Here is a 15,137-nt window from a genome sequence, read left to right as displayed (position 1 = left end):
GTCAATTTTATTTATCCTTTCAAAGAACCAGCTTTTGGCTTTGTTGATTTTTGCTATGGTCCCTTTTGTTTCTTTTGCATTTATTTCTGCCCTAATTTTTAAGATTTCTTTCCTTCTACTAACTCTGGGGTTCTCCAATTCTTCCTTTTCTAGTTGCTTTAGTTGTAGAGTTGGGTTATTTATTTGACTTTTTTTCTTGTTTCTTGAGGTATGCCTGTATTGCTATGAACTTTCCTCTTAGCACTGCTTTTATAGTGTCCCACAGGTTTTGGGTTGTTGTGTTTTCATTTTCATTAGTTTCTATGCATATTTTGATTTCTTTTTGATTTCTTCTGTGATTTGTTGGTTATTCAGAAGTGTGTTGTTCAACCTCCATATGTTGGAATTTTTAATAGTTTTTCTCCTGTAATTGAGATCTAATCTTAATGCATTATGGTCAGAAAAGATACTTGGAATGATTTAGATTTTTTTGAATTTATCAAGTTTAGATTTATGGCCCAGGATGTGATCTCTCCTGGAGAAGGTTCCATGAGCATTTGAAAAAAAGGTGAAATTCATTTTTTTGGGGTGAAATGTCCTATAGATATCAATTAGGTCTAACTGATCTAATGTATCATTTAAAGTTTGAGTTTCTTTGTTAATTTTCTGTTTAGTTGATCTGTCCATAGGTGTGAGTGGGGTATTAAAATCTCCCACTATTATTGTGTTATTGTTGATTTCCCCTTTCATACTTGTTAGCATTTGTCTTACATATTGCGGTGCTCCTATATTGGGTGCATATATGTTTATAATTGTTATATCTTCTTCTTGGATTGTTCCTTTGATCATTATGTAGTGGCCTTCTTTGTCTCTTTTCACAGCCTTTGTTTTAAAGTCTATTTTATCGGATATGAGTATTGCCACTCCTGCTTTCTTTTGGTCTCTATTTGCGTGGTATATCTTTTTCCAGCCCTTCACTTTCAGTCTGTATGTGTCCCTTGTTTTGAGGTGGGTCTCTTGTAAGCAGCACATAGAGGGGTCTTGTTTTTGTATCCATTCGGCCAGTCTTTGTCTTTTGGTTGGGGCGTTCAACCCATTTACGTTTAAGGTAATTATTGATAAGTATGATCCCATTACCATTTCCTTTATTGTTTTGGGTTCGGGTTTATACACCCTTTTCATGTTTCCTGTCTAGAGAATATCCTTTAGAATTTGTTGGAGAGCTGGTTTGGTGGTGCTGAATTCTCTCAGCTTTTGCTTGTCTGTAAAGCTTTTGATTTCTCCTTCATATTTGAATGAGATCCTTGCTGGGTACAGTAATCTGGGCTGTAGGTTATTGTCTTTCATCACTTTAAGTATGTCTTGCCATTCCCTCCTGGCCTGAAGAGTTTCTATTGAAAGATCAGCTGTTATCCTTATGGGAATCCCCTTGTGTGTTATTTGTTGTTTTTCCCTTGCTGCTTTTAATATTTGTTCTTTGTGTTTGATCTTTGTTAATTTGATTAATATGTGTCTTGGGGTGTTTCGCCTTGGGTTTATCCTATTTGGAACTCTCTGTGTTTCTTGGACTTGGGTGATTATTTCCTTCCCCATTTTAGGGAAGTTTTCAACTATTATCTCCTCAAAGATTTTCTCATGATCTTTCTTTCTGTCTTCTTCTTCTGGGACTCCTATAATTCAAATGTTGGAGCGTTTCATATTGTCCTGGAGGTCTCTGAGATTGTCCTCGTTTCTTTTAATTCGTTTTTCTTGTTTCCTTTCTGATTCATTTATTTCTACCATTCTATCTTCTATTTCACTAATCCTATCTTCTGCCTCCATTATTCTACTATTTGTTGCCTCCAGAGTGTTTCTGATCTCATTTATTGCATTATTCATTATATTTTGACTCTTTTTTATTTCTTCTAGGTCCTTGTTAAACCTTTCTTGCATCTTCTCAATCCTTGTCTCTAGGCTATTTATCTGTGATTCCATTTTGATTTCAAGATTTTGGATCATTTTCACTATCAATATTCGGAATTCCTTCTCTGGTAGATTCCCTACTTCTTCCTCTTTTGTTTGGTTTGGTGGGCAACTCTCCTGTTCCTTTACCTGCTGAGTATTCCTCTGTCTCTTCATCTTGGTTATATTGCTGCGTTTGGGGTGGCCTTTTTATATTCTGGTAATTTGTGGAGTTCTCTTTATTATGGAGCTTCCTCACTGTAGGTGGGGTTCTATCAGTGGCTTGTCAAGGTTTCCTGGTTAGGGAGGCTTGTGTTGGAGTTTTGGTGGGTGGAGCTGGGTTTCTTCTCTCTGGAGTGCAGTGGAGTGACCCGTAATGGGTTATGTGACATCAAAGGTTTTGGGATAATTTTGAGCTGCCTGCATATTGAAGCTCAGGGGAGTGTTCCTATGTTGCTGGAGAATTTGCATGGTATGTCTTGTTTTGGAACTTGTTGGCCCTTGGGTGGAGCTTGGTTTCGGTGTAGGTATGAAGGCATTTGATGAGCTCCTATTGCTTAATGTTCCCTGAATTCAAGAGTTCTCTAATGTTTTCAGGCTTTGAATTTAAGCCTCCTGCTTCTGGTTTTCAGTTTTATTTTTACAGTAGCCTCTAGACTTCTCCATCTATACAGCACCAATGATAAAACATCTAGGTTAAAGATGAAAAGTTTCTCCACATTGAGGGATACTCAGAGAGGTTCACTGAGTTACAAGGAGAAGAGAAGATGGAGGGGGTAGTTAGAGGTAACTGGAATGAGATGCGGTGAGATCAAAAGAGGAGAGAGCAAGCTAGCCAGTAGTCACTTCCTTATGTGCTCTCTATAGTCTGGACCGCTCAGAGGTATTTACAGAGTTATACGGGGCAGAGGAGAGGGAGGAAGTAGACAGAGGTGACCAGGAGGATAAGAGAGAGAAATGAGAAGGAGAGAGACAAATCCTGCCAGTAACCAGTTCCTTAGGTGTTCTCCACCGTCTGGAACACACAGAGATTCACAGAGTTGGATAGAGAAGAGATGGGGGAAAAAAGAGACAGAGGCCACCTGGTGGAGAAAAAGGAGAGTCCAGAGGAGGAGAGAGTGGTCAAGCCAGTAATCTCGCTCTCAGGTAAACTTGGGTAGTGAAGTTTGGGTTTTTAAATGTACAAAATTGACAACAAAAACCTAAGAGCAAAGATTAAAAATCTAGAGTAGAGGTTGGATTTTCAAAGATACAATATTAAAGAAAAGCAGAAGGAAAAAGGGAGGAAAAAAAAGAATTATTAAAAAACAAGCAAACAAACAAACAAACACTGACAACCATCCAAAGACTATATATGGTGTTTGCCTTTAAAAAAAAAAAGTCTTTTTTTAAAAAATAGTAATAATAGGTTATAGAAATAAAAATTAGAAGAGAAATAGAAGACTTAACAATTAAAAAAAAGTTTGGAAAAAAAAAAGAGAAACAAAAAAGCAAAAAAAAAAAAAAAGGAATGATTTTAAAAATAGTCAAAAATATATCTAGCCCTTCTCTGATGTTATGGGCCGTGTGGGATCACTTTCAAGGTGGTTCCCTCTGTTTAACTTCTGTTTGCTGGTTTTTTAGGCTCACTAGTTCAGTCGCGCTGTGGGGAGGGGGGATGCTGCAAACAAATAGCACCGTCGTGTGCACCCAGTATCTCAGCCCTGCTTGACCTGTCCTTTCTCGCGGCGCACAAACCGCTCCGGCTCTACGATGCTCAGCCGGGAACCGTCTGGGGCCGGCCCTAGACTGCGTGCACTTCCCCAGTCCAAGCCGCTCCGGTTCGGCGCTCAGGCAGCCCTCAGAGGCACAGATTCGGCTGGGACTGCGCTTTGTGCCCTTCCCAAGTCCGGGTAGCTCAGGAGTTTGGCGAGCACGGTCGCCGCGACTTGTCACCTTTTCTGCCGCTGCTGCTCAGCTTTCTGGGTGGACCGCTGGCGCCCCCCGTGAGGCAGACTGTGACTGTCCAGCACCCCCAGAAGTCTTAGCAAAGGAGCCTGCTTGCAGTTAGGTAAGTAAAGTCTCTCCGGGTCTGCAATTGCCCCTTTCCAGTCCTTACGGCTCTGGCTGCCTGTCCCCGGCGGGGGATGGTCTGCAGCCGGCTTTTTCCGTTCCATCCTTTGTTCTGTGCTCCGTCCTGGCGGGGTCTTATGTTCGAGCTTTTCGCGTGGTAGCTATCCCACAGTCTGGTTTGCTAGCCCAAGTTAGATCATTCTGGTTGCGCGTGGGGCGTTCCTGCCCGATTCTTGCAAAGCTCTGCAGCCCGTGCCTCCCGCGCGTCCCTGCCCTGCCCCCACTTCCCAATGGCGGATGCAGGCGTCTGTGCTGCTTTTCCGCTGGGGGAGTTACTGGTGGGCTTGTAACCTGTTGGTTTTAATTATTTATCTATTTTTCTTTCCTGTTATGTTGCCCTCTGTGTTTCCAAGGCTCACCACAGACTCGGCAGGGAGAGTGTTTCCTGGTGTTTGGAAACCTCTCTTCTTCAAATTCCCTTCCCGGGTCGGGCTTCCCTTCCCTGGACGGAGCTCCCTCCCCACCTCCTTTGTCTCCTTTCTCGTCTTTTATATTTTTTCCTACCTGTTTTTGAAGACAATGGTCTGCTTTTCTGGTTGCCTGATGTCCTCTGCCAGCCTACAGAAGTTGTTTTGTGGAGTTTGCTCGGCGTTGAAATGCTCTTTTGAGGAATTTGTGAGGGAGAAAGTGGTCTTCCCATCCTATTCCTCCGCCATCTTTCCCTCCTCCTCTCCCGGAAGTCCCCATTTCTTTAATTTTCATAACCCTATATACAGACTATTGTAGCATCTATTATCACTACTTCTGAAAAGACTACTTTGGCTCTAATTTTTCCTCAAAATCCTATGATGAAGTTTCCATTTCTTCTTCAGCTTCTTCCAAGCACAGACGCACTCTTTTATCAAACACCAGTAAGTTGGTCCACACTGCTCCGCACTCTTCCTGTCTCCTCCACGAATCTCTCTTTCATCTGGCCCATTGCCAGCTACCATATGTAGCCAGAGGAATCTGTCTTAGAATGCCTCCTGCTCTGCGAAAGGAGGCAGAGGAGTTTGCCTTCAAGATGTCTGGTTAGCCTCCAGGAAACACACAAGCATAGTTTAATTCTTTTTTTTTTTTTTTCCTTTTGCCCAGAGAATATTAGTGTACCTCTTCCATCAGCTAAAGTTCATTTAACTGTAAGCCAGTCTATGGAGACTGGTAGTTCTTCATTGTATCCAATCATTGCCCTAGACTTCTGGACACAGGTTCTAATCATTCATATAAAACTATTCTTGTTTTATAAAACAGGTGCCAGGATTTGTTTTTGGTGGGGGAGGGTTGAGGGAGGGACCCCTGACTGTATGAGGTTTATAATATCAGGTCCCTGCAAAATAGCAAATGCTCCTATTTTTGATCTTGCTGCCTAGGGAAGAATGATGCATTTTCAGCTTCCCTCATCACGCCAACCATCCAGGATGATACAGTCACTAGTTTGATATTTTCAGAGAAACCAGAGAAGAATTTGCTGCTGTTCAGTTGCTAAGTCATATCTAACTCTTACGATCCCATGGACTGTGGAATGCCAGGCTCCTCTGTCCTTTGCTATCTCCCAGAGTTTGCTCAAATTCATGTCCATTGAGTCAGTGATGCCATCCAACCATCTCATCTTCTGATGCCCACTTCTTCTTTTGCCTTCAGTTTTCCAACATCAGAGTCTTTTCCAATGAGTGGCTTTTTGCATCAAGTGGCCTAAGTATTGGATCTTCAGCTTCAGCATCAATCTTTCCAATGAATAATCAGGGTTGATTACCTTTAGGATTGGCTGATTTGATCTCCTTGCAGTGTGTAGAATAAAAGTGCCAGGTGTGGAGAAAGGAGTTACTTTGAACTTGGATTAAGGACAAACTTCTCAGAACCCCATGTTACTCTGTTTGATCAAAGCCACAGCTTAGGTAAACATTGAAGGTCAAGCGAGGAAGTAACTCTTCCTCTAGCTGTGTTGAATGCAAGAAGTTGGCTTGAACGGTGTCAACTTTAAACCACATAAAAAATTTAACCTTGTTTATATCTCACCTTGCTTGCATTTAAATTGTCATTGTGGAAAAGCAAAATATTTTTAAAGGTATTCTAGATTTTAAAGAGAGCACTCAACACACTGTTGAATAGAATTTGTTAGCGACCGCATGTGTATAATGAAAATGGCTGACATTAAGTGACCCCACATTGGTGTACACCTCCACAAAAATGTGAAAGTGCAATGGAAAGAAAACAATGACTTTGCCATGACTTTAAAGGAAAGCTGGCTTCACCCCTCTCCCATCATCAACCAAGACTAACAAATGAAAGGAATCAGCATATACCAAAAAAAAAAAAATATATGGTTTTCAGTTCCCACCAATATAATTTCTGAAACTCTTGGCACAAGACCTGTGAGTCCTGGAGGCTGTTATTTGGTTTTACCCATTCTGAAAATTACAGGGAGAAAATCACAGGCTAGGATCAGGTGTCCAAATCTTCATCTCAAAGGGTGAATCATAAAACTATTATAAAAACTGCATCCTGCTACACTGACAGCTGTCATTTCAAATCTCCCCAGTGCAGAAAACAGTGGTGACAGCCGCTAATGACTTAAACGTGAGATTATATTGTGATGTTTAACAGCATGGACAAGAAACATTTTTTTTTTGAGGGTTAATGAAAGTAAAACATCACCCTGTTGATAATGGATAAAGCCTAGGGATATGAGATCATTTAAATAATTAGGTAAAGGATTGTATAGTGACACTCTTGTGTGGTTAGTGTGTGTCTTTTCCACTTGTGAGTAGGTAACGTTTAAATGGAAGAGATTGTGCGTTTTGTTAGTTACTTTTGACATTGGCGGATCTGTCCTTAATTGCTGTTTTAGAAAATGTGAAAAATGGCATTAGCACAGCTTCCCAGGTGGCACTAGTGGTAAAGAACCCTCTTGCCAATGCAGGAGAGAAAAAGAGATGTGAGTTCGATCTCTGGGTTGGGAAGATCCCCTGGAAGAGGGCATGGCAACCCACTCCAGTATTCTTGCCTGGAGAATCCCACGGACTGAGGAGCCTGGTGGGCTACAGTCCACGGGATCGTAAGAGTCAGACACGACTGAGGTGACTGCACACAGTCAGATACAATCACAGAACTAGGGAGAGCAGAAGAACCCATTTTACAGGAAAGAAAACTGAGCTCCAGAAAGAAGGTAACATTTTAGCTTTCTTTCCTATACACCATTAACTGAAGAGAAAGGACAAGAACTTATAAGCTTTTATTGTTTTGTTTGGTAGTAAGTCAAATATTATCTCCCTTAGCTGGATCCCTGGGTCAGGAAGACCCCCTGGAGAAGGCAACCCACTCCAATATTCTTGCCTGGAGAATCCCACGGACAGAGGAGCCTGGCGGGATCTCAGAGTGTTGGACATGATTGAGTAGCTAACACTTTTGCCCCACCCCAATGACACCCTGAACATGCTGCTTCCTTTTCCCTATACTTCTAGCTCTCAATCAGAACTGAAGAGGTAACTGAAATTCTAAGGTAATTTACTTTTCCCAACCACTGTGTTTCACTCTTCTGGAAAACCCATCTGGACATAAATAGCACTACCCTTCTTTTCCTTGGTTAGGCTGTTTATCCAACATTTTCTAAAAAGTAGAAAAGGTGAAAACACATCACAAACTTTTGATGAAATAGGAGAGAAGGGGAAAAAAATAGAAATCTGCAGGAACTGGATAAATTAAGAATTCTTGTGTTTAAACAGACCTTCTCATTTTTTTTAATCTTTTCTCTCTTCAAACAACCAAGTTTTAACCACTTCTGTTATCTACACTGTGATCTTTGAATTAAACCATTTGAACCTGAGATATGTGAGATCTGATTCCATAGGGTCTATTAAAGTAAATTGTTTTAGCAAATATGCTTGTTCCATTTGATTTTGAAGAATAATTGGTTAATGAGACAACGATTACTTTGTTCAGACATGATTACTGAAGAAATGTTTCATCCATATGTTGCTGAGTAATGGGAAATTCTCCAGTGAAGGGGAGACAATGATTAGAAGAAACAAGATAGCTCAAAACAATATTCCCCAATGTGCTACTAAAAATGTTTTTAAAAAATAGACCAACTCTAAGTAAGTATAGAGTTTCTTTGTAGAAGCCTGGAAGTTCAAAATGCCTAATAGGACGAAACTGTTTGTTGAAAAATCACCGTGTAGCTTTCTTTGTCTTTTGAATCAAAGGACTGTGGTTTCCTCTGAGACATTATGGGATCAGACCAGTGGTTTGCTGGTCCTAGCATCCTTTGTGTCATTAATGTTATTCGGAATGTGGCATTAAAGACCTAAGTCATATATTGATAGTTTCCAAAATATTGACCAATAGACCTCTTCATAGGAATTGCCCACAGGACAATTTGAATGTTCTCCTTTGATGAGCGGACTAAAAAGGAGGTGGGGGGAAAACACTGGATGTTCATCAACTTTACTTTTGATTGTAAATGGTCCGAGGTGGATAAGTGACCGCTTGACATATTCCATATTTCTCAAAAATTAGCTGAAGTCAAATAAGGGGACAGCAAACTTGTCTCTGTAAATCTGTTTTGGTCATCCTGGTTGCTAAATGCAAGGACACATGATCCCAATCTAAATAGTAGAGTTTGTCCCACATCTCGAAGGTTAGCTCAGCCCCACTCTCTGCCCAAATGAAACAAAAATAAGAACTCCAATTTTAGTTTCACACAAGTATGGAAAAGCCAAAGTAACTGACTCCCTTAAATTCGTACATTCCTGGATTTTTCTGAAAACAATCCACAATTTTTTCAGTTAAAGGCTTATTTTAACCCTTCAATTATGCTGTACGAACAACAAATGAGCAGGCGTTGAGCATCTATGAATAGGGCTGAAGGTTATAATCACTTAGAATTGCAACTGAGATCGTCTCTCACACATTCAAAGAACACGGTGTTTTGGGGCACCCACTCAGCACAATTTGCTGGAAGTCAGGGAGGTTTCACAGTACACACTGGGTTTTGGAGAATGAGCAGGAGTTCACCCCAGCCAGCAAAAGGGCATCCTGGGTATGGAACACAGCATGAGCAAAGGCAGGGTCATTCAAGGACGGAGGGGTATTCAAGAGGCAGAGAGTTCAACACAGCTGGACGGTCGCTCTGCGGAATTTTCTTCTTTAATATAACACTGGCACCACATGACATAGAAAGGAGCTCTGGGACACAGAAATGGCTGGGACTGAAAACATAAATTAGGCGTCATTAGAGTCTCGCTATTAACTGCTGCGACAGAACTCAGGAAGAGCACCTAGAAAGAAGGGAAGAAGATGGAAGACTGACCCAAGGAGATGGCTAATATTTAAGGAACAAAAACAAGAAGAGAAAGTGAAATTAACAAATAAACAAATCAGGGCTGGAAGAGGATAAAGGAAAAATAGAGTCCCATGTGTGAAAGAAAATGAGAATAGACAGAGAGAAAGGCTGGCCAAAGAAAGGTCACAAAGAAATATTTAAAGGAAGCAATGGAATTGTAACTTGGAGGTTGGATTATTGATAAAGGAAGTTTTAGGAGAGGTTTTTAAAACCAAAGGTTGGGATCTGGGTTTCCTTGCACCTGTCTATGCTCTGTAATCGGTTGGCCAATAAAATGCATCTGTATTAAAGTTCTGTCACTCTAAACTGGATCATTTGTAGAGATGTGGATGGACCTAGAGACTGTCACACAGAGTGAAGTAAGTAAAAAAGAAAGACAAATATTGCATATTGATACATACGTGTGGAATCTTAAAAATAGCTATAGATGATCCTTTTACCAAGCAGAAATAGAGACACAGATGTAGAGAACATATACATGGATACCGAAGGGGACGGGGAAGTGGGATGAATGGAGAGGTTGGGATTGACACACATACACACTGCTGCTGCAGCTGCTGCTGCTACTGCTAAGTCGCGTCAGTCGTGTCCAACTCTGCACAACCCCATAGATGGCAGCCCACCAGGCTCCCCCATCCCTGGGATTCTCCAGGAAAGAACACTGGAGTGGGTTGCCATTTCCTTCTCCAATGCGTGAAAGTGAAGCCGCTCAGTCGTGTCCAACTCTTAGCGACCCCATGGACTGCAGCCCACCAGGCTCCTCCATCCATGGGATTCTCTAGGCAAGAGTACTGAAGTGGGGTGCCATTGCCTTCTCCAATATACGCACTACTGTGCATAAAATCGATGACTAATGAGAACCTGCTGTAGAACACAGGGGACTCTACTCAATGCTCTGTGGTGACCTGAATGGGAAGGAAATCCTAAAAAGAGGAGATACATGTTTATGTGCAGCTGATTAACTCTGCTGTACAGTGGAGACTAACACAACATTGCAAAGCAACTATACTCCAGTAAAAATTTAAAAAAATTATAATAATGTTCATTCATTCTTAAGAAATTGGTAGCTCCACCTGCTGTCTCTTGGATACATGTTCTTGGCACCCAGACATCAAGCTGTAAGTCACCCAAGAAGCCCAACCCCCCACTTCCAGACCTTATGGAAGCTCTTTAAAAAGATCCTCCAGGTACCACTCTAATTACCTCACTGATGTCACATGGAACAGAGATGAGAGGTCCCTGTAAATTCCCATAAGGTACAAGCCCCTGAACAAAATAAATGACAGTTGTTTCAAGACAGTGGCTTCTAGGGGGTTCGGTTATGCAGCGAGAGTCACTAGCAGAGCTGAGGACTACATGGCATATAGTATTTTTTTTTAAATAGGTCAGAAATGAAGGAAAGGAGTTAAATAATGCTATGGTTTGAAGGATGGCAGGATGGAGGTGAAAATTTGTAAGGATTTCAAACCCTTGAGCAAGAATGGTGAGGAAGATCCAGAAGAGGGAGCCTATAGGAGAGGGTTACTATTATTCTGCCAATAAAAGGGAGGTGGTACGTTTATCCAGGGAACGGAAGACTAGGGAGAAATTGTTCTCAGAAAGAAAGAGATAAGAATACATAACTGACAATTAAAAAAAAAAAAAAGAAAGAAAGAAACCGTAGTAGGCGACCTACCATTGCAAGTACCTTTTAGCTGAAATTCTGTGATTCATTTCAGGCAGTCGTAAGGAGACAGGAACTTCTCGTTGAGATCACAAGGGTGACGTTCAATTTCTTTCTCTCCACATTCCAACCCCTAGCATCTCACTGGGGAGGAAGGAATAATGGAATACACAGATGAGCATGGCGTAGAATAAGCAAGGGTAGAATGATGAAGAATGTCAGCAGACTGATACTGATGCATGAGAATAATCTTAAGAAAATAAAGCCCATCTATGGGGAAAACCAAGACAGGACAGTTATGGAGAAATAAAGTCACTTGCAGTATCTAAACCAATTCATGACTTTGACACTCAAGGAGGATTCTTCGCAAGCCAGAGATGCAAAGGCCTTCAGAAGATCCAGACTGTACACACAGAGTGAGAAACCCTAAAAAGTGCTAATTGAAGGCGACCGTCAATTCTTAGCAAGTCAGAAGATTTAGGGAGAGTTTAGCGTTTGTAAAAGAGAGGGTGACAAAATGACCTGCAGGTCAGATCCGGTCCATGGCAGGTTTTTATACCATGCGTGAACTAAGGACATTTTTACAGTTTAAAATGCTGGAAAAAATTTAAAAAGTGAATAATAGTTCATGACATCTGAAAATTACATGAAATTCACATTTCAGTGTCAATAAATAAAGACTTAATGGTACACAACCACACCCTCGCATTTGTCTTCATCTCATCTTTCACTGTAACAACAGAGTTGAGCAGTTACAGCAGAGACTCTAGAGCGAGCCTGCAAAGCCTAAAATATTGCTTACATTCCTGGCCCTTTGTGGAAAAATTTGGCAGTCCCTGAACCACAAGTTTCTTTATTTTTATTTTATTCTTGCTTTAAAATAGATTGACTTTCTTCTATCTGTTTCCATGGAGTCAAATTTGATTGATGTGGAGTTGTGTTAAAAACTGAGTTTCTTTCTTTCTTTTTTAGAAAAAGATATGGTAACTTTGGGTTGGTTATTGATTTCTTTGTTTCTGAAAACACTTGGAAGAGACCCAGACTCTTAGCTTGTGTCTACCACTGAGCTAGTCTCTCCCCCACAGTTGCACAGACTGCAAGCATATGCTGTCAGTGGAAACATTTTTTTTTTTTTTATCCATTTCATGAGTATAGATTGAGCATTGTCCTAGGCGTTGGGAGTGTGGCAGGAAAAAGGACAGCCAAAGTCCCTATTCTCACAGAAGGTACTTTCTTGCAGTGGGAGACAAATCATAAAAATGTAAACAGATGAGCCAGAGAAGCAGAGATCCTGATAAGCTATATGTAAGAAATTAACAGAACAATAGGGATGGGATGGGATGGGGAGCTTGTGAAGACAGGAAAGGACTCTTCAAGCAAATAATCTTTGAGGTAAACTGAAAGGATGAAAAAAATGCTAACGGGTTGGAAAACACTGGGTCTACAGGCCATTTGGCCCCTGCTGGCCACGAGGATGTGGTGGTGTCTGAGGAAGTGACTCATTGAGCAGGGGAGGATGGGAAGAAGGAAAAGAGGTGGGGAGAAAGGGGTGAATCAGGACTGGACCTTGGTTTAATGACATTATTATTTTATTCTAACCACAGTGGGAAGCAGCTCATAGATTTTTAAATGGGTCTGGAGGAGGGAGGCATGATTACATTTGCAAAGGGACTATCAATTCTGGTGGTCTAAATCAGTCCTGAAGGAAATCAACCCTGAATATTCTTTGGAAGGACTGATTCGGAAGTTCCAGTACTTTGGCCACCTGATGGAAAGAGCCATCTCATTGGAAAAGGCCCTGACGCTGGGAAAGAAAGAGGGCAGGAAGAGAAGCAGCGACAGAGGATGAGATGGTTGGACGGCATCACCGGCATCACTGACTCAATGGATATGAGATTGAGCAAACTCTGGGAGATAGTGAAGGACAGGGAAGCCTGGCATGCTGCAGTCGATGGAGTCGTGACGAGTCAGAAACAACTGAGCAGCTGAACAGCAACAATCAATCAAATCCGGTACATTGATTGCACATTGGGAATGGAATCAGAACCCCTGGGGGCCACTGCAGAAGCTGCCAAGTGGACAAGAAGCGACAGGAGAAATGGGAAAACAAGCGTTATGATTTGGAGGTAAAGTTGGATGTCTTGGACATAAGATATAAAGCAAAAAAAAAAAAAAAAAAGGAGTTAAGTGAGGAGGAATCAATGCTTTGAAAACGAGTCCAAGCTTGTTCATTCTGAGTCAACATACCAAGGTCAAAGTCCAGTCTGGAGTGGGTAAGTTCAGTTCTGGACATGCTTAGAAGTGCTAGGGCTAGAGACGAAAGTGTAACTTCTGAGGCAGTCCAATGCAGAGGGAACTGGAACTGCTGGCATGAAAAGAGCCGGTGGCAGGACAAGAAAATAAAACTCATCCTCTATCACTTGAGAAAAAAAAGTGAAAGCAAGTACCTCTGAGTTTCAGAAGAGCCCCAGATAAGAAAAGCAACTCTCAAATACTTGGGGTTTGCTTTGTTTTACAAAAGAAAAACACAGTCAGTGGCATAGGTGTAGTCTTTTGAGTTGGTGATCATTGGTGGACACCAGCTAGTGTCCAATTACATTAAGTGAAAACTGAGAAACATTTTAAATATTAATGTGTTTACTCTACTTATGGGCTTCCCTCAGTGGTAAAGAACCTGCCTGTCAATCCAGGAGATGTGGGTTTGATCCGTGGGTCGGGAAGATTCCCTGGAGGAGGAAATGGAAACCCACTCCAGTATTCTTGCCTGGAAAGTCCCATGGACAGAAGAGTCTGGCGGGCTATAGCCCATGGGGTCACAAAGAATCAGACATGAATGAAGCAGCTGAGCACACATATACATATAGTTATGACCGATTCACATCACTGTATGGCAGATGCCAACACGACACTGTAAAGCAATTATCCTGCAATGAAAAAGAAAATACTTTTACTGACAACCAAGTTCAATTTACAGGTAAGAGGTTTTGAGGACTGCAAGGCAGTCTGGCACATGGAAACCCCATCACTGTCAAAGTCCCAAGGTCATGCCCTGACCAACAGAAAGCAACACCTGTCCCTGGATGGCTTTTAGGTAAGTTTTGCAACTTCTCTGAAGCTTGGGAGGAGTTGAGATTTGAAAATAAAGCCATTTTCTATATAACCTTGATTTGGGAGTTCTTTAAATCCTGCTACATATATTATTTTATAAATTTGAAAATGTTAAAGTAAAACCATGGGTTTTACTTTCATAAAAAGGGCTGCTGCTGCTAAGTCATTTCAGTCGTGTTCGACTCTGTGCGACCCCATAGATGGCAGCCCACCAGGCTACCCGTCCCTGGGATTCTCCAGGCAAGAACACTGGAGTGGGTTGCCATTTCCTTCTCCAATGCATGAAAGTAAAAAGTGAAAGTGAAGTCGCTCAGTCGTGTCCGACTCTTCATGACCCCATGAACTGCAGCATAAAAAGGGCATACATTTTAAAAGTTTCTGAAACCCTAATCTTATACAAATTCCTCTTTGGACAGGCAAGAAAAGTGAGCAGAGTGGTTAGGTAACTTGCCTAATATGAATAGAGCTAGGGGCATAACCAGTACCCAAATCCAAGTTCTTTCCTTAGTAAAGGCTCATAATAATGAACAGGAAAAGAAACTTCCACCTAGAGGGAGCTTCTGGGGACTCGGATAGTGAAGGTCCACCACCATAAGAAGGATCTGACTCAGGTTTAAGAGCCAAGACTAAGAAAAAGCATCTCAAGTATATTTCACAATGCATGTACCTTCAATGGAGAAGAAAATGAGTAATAAGAATAAAATATTTAAATTATTACTTTATACATTTTTTCTAAATTTCTTAAAATATCTCTCTAGGTCTCCAAATTTCACTCTTTCCCCATGATTTCATGTTCTTTACACTTTGTGTCACAAAGAGTCAGACACGACTGAGCGACTCCACTTCCCTTATACTGTGTGTGTGTATGCCAAGTGGCTGCAGTCATGTCCAATTCTTTGCAACCCCATGCACTGTGGCCCACCAGGTTCCTCTGTCCAAGGGATTCTCCAGGCAAGAATACTGGAGTGGGTTGCCATGCCCTCTTGCAGGGGATCTTCCTGACCCAGGGATTGA

Source organism: Ovis aries, chromosome 3 (assembly GCF_016772045.2).
Source record: "Ovis aries strain OAR_USU_Benz2616 breed Rambouillet chromosome 3, ARS-UI_Ramb_v3.0, whole genome shotgun sequence".
Taxonomy (NCBI): Eukaryota; Metazoa; Chordata; class Mammalia; order Artiodactyla; family Bovidae; genus Ovis; species Ovis aries.
The sequence above is the reverse complement of the archived record's forward strand: the minus strand, read 5'-3'. Positions refer to the sequence as shown.